General features: G+C 57.5%; 1 protein-coding gene across 1 annotated transcript in view; it reads left to right on the top strand.

Annotated features, from left to right (window-relative positions):
- Positions 1-1,486: 1,486 nt before the first annotated feature.
- Positions 1,487-1,764, top strand: part of Atn1 (atrophin 1) — a 14,298-nt gene continuing 14,020 nt past the window's right edge. The window contains exon 1 of the mRNA XM_029559859.1: positions 1,487-1,737. The gene's annotated coding sequence lies outside the window, so the exon portion shown is untranslated. The remainder of the gene's footprint in view (positions 1,738-1,764) is intronic.

Below are 1,764 nucleotides of genomic sequence, written 5' to 3'. Positions count from 1 at the left end.
CACCAGTGCTTTGGAATCTGTTCAGAACTTTTTGGTAGTTCAAGAACTTGGCTGAATCTGGTTTAAGGAATCATGACACAAAAATCTACTGAGTTGCTACAGAGCCACCCTCCCTCCTTCCTTCCCAAAAGGTAGTCTGCCAGGTCAATCCCTCCTCACCCCCCAATTTTGCTTGCAGCTGGATGGGCCCCACAAGTGCCCTACTCTCACCCCAAATCTGGAGAGCTACTAAGGGCTCCCAATCCAGACTCCAGCTCCAGCTCTTCCTGTTTTCCAGCCGGCCTCCCTCCCTTTCTCTAGCCTTCCCAATTTCAGCTGCCAAAAATCACCGTCTCTAGTGTCCTTTGTCCTGAGAGATGTTGCTGTTTGGTGTGGGGCCAGACAGGGAGCCTAGAAGGAAGGCACTGGTGGTGGACTGATGGGGATGCTGGCTTCATGGTTGTAGACTGGGCATGGCTGGCATGTTGACAGGAAGAGGAGGAAGGGTGAGGAAGAGCATGCTGTGCTGGGGACTGTACCCATTGGGAACCAGGGCCCCTAAGAATGCAGGACTTTTTGGTCCAATCCCCACTTCAACCTGTGACCTAAGATTCTAGTAGTAATGTCATTACTTGAGTGGGAAAATGTAAATACCACTAAACGGAAGGGCCCAAATGTGATGTGCTGGTCTTCAGTTGCCCCACCTGGGGCCTGCCACCCCCATTCTGTCACTTCCCCCTGACCTTCCCTCCATGTTGCCACAGAAAGGTCTTGTTTATCTTATATTTCCTCCCAGTCCCTCTTAACCCCTTCACCTCCACTTTATTTGCCAAAGGAAGCAGTTCTCAGTTTGACTGCAAGTCTTCACCTTCAGAATTCATCCACTGCCACCCCCATTTCCCACCCAGAACCCCAGTCTCCCTCTAGAACAGGCATCTGGTCCCATCTCTTCCAAGATCCCTCATGCCATCTCTCCCTCAGAGATATCTCTGGACTTCTCTCCATCTTTTATCACTCCCAAATTCTTGTAATTCTCACTCTTTCCAACACTAATCACCCCTTAAACTCTTCTCTTCCAGAAGCCCCATCCTCTAAGTATGTTTTCATTTCCCCCTCTCAAGTCCCCAAACTTCCGTCGGATTCTCTCTGAAATAGCCCCGAAATGCCTCCAGCCCAAGCCTCTTACCCCTTCCTGGCCACATCTCCATCTTTCCAATCTAACCCCATTATTCCCAATCTCTACTTCAGTATCCCCCAAACTCCTCCCACCTCACCTCAGCCCCAGCCCCTCTTGTCCCCAAACTTCTGCAGCCTCCCCCGTCTCTGCTTTCACATCCCACAGCCCCTCCTAACCAGCCCTCTCCCGCGCGGGGCCCGCGGGCTCCCCACGCTCAGCTCCGCGCGGCCCTCCCCGCGCTCCGGCCCCCTCGGCCTCGGCCAACTCGCCCGGCGCCTCCCCTTTCCCGATCCTCCGCCCCCCCCACCCCCGCCAGCTCGCTCGCGCTCCCTCCCTCGCGTCTCCTCCGGGCCCCTCTCGCCTTCGTTCCTCCGTGCTCCCTCCTTCTCCCTCTTCCTCCCTTCTCCCATCCCCCTCTCCCAAGCGCCCTCCCTCCGCCGTCCGCTTTCCTGTGCGAGTCGCCGGACGCGCAGCCCAGCCCGCCCGTAGCCCCGCGTCGGGCCGGGGCCTCGGGCTGGGACGCGTTCAGCGAACCTCTGGCTCGGGGAGTGGCAAGGGGCGCGAGGCCGAGCGGCGCAGGGGCAGGGGCGGTGGCGGAGTGCGGGCGG

Source organism: Nannospalax galili, unplaced genomic scaffold (assembly GCF_000622305.1).
Source record: "Nannospalax galili isolate Female #2095 unplaced genomic scaffold, S.galili_v1.0 scaffold589, whole genome shotgun sequence".
NCBI classification, from domain to species: Eukaryota; Metazoa; Chordata; class Mammalia; order Rodentia; family Spalacidae; genus Nannospalax; species Nannospalax galili.
This window is presented reverse-complemented; position numbering and strand designations above follow the sequence as displayed.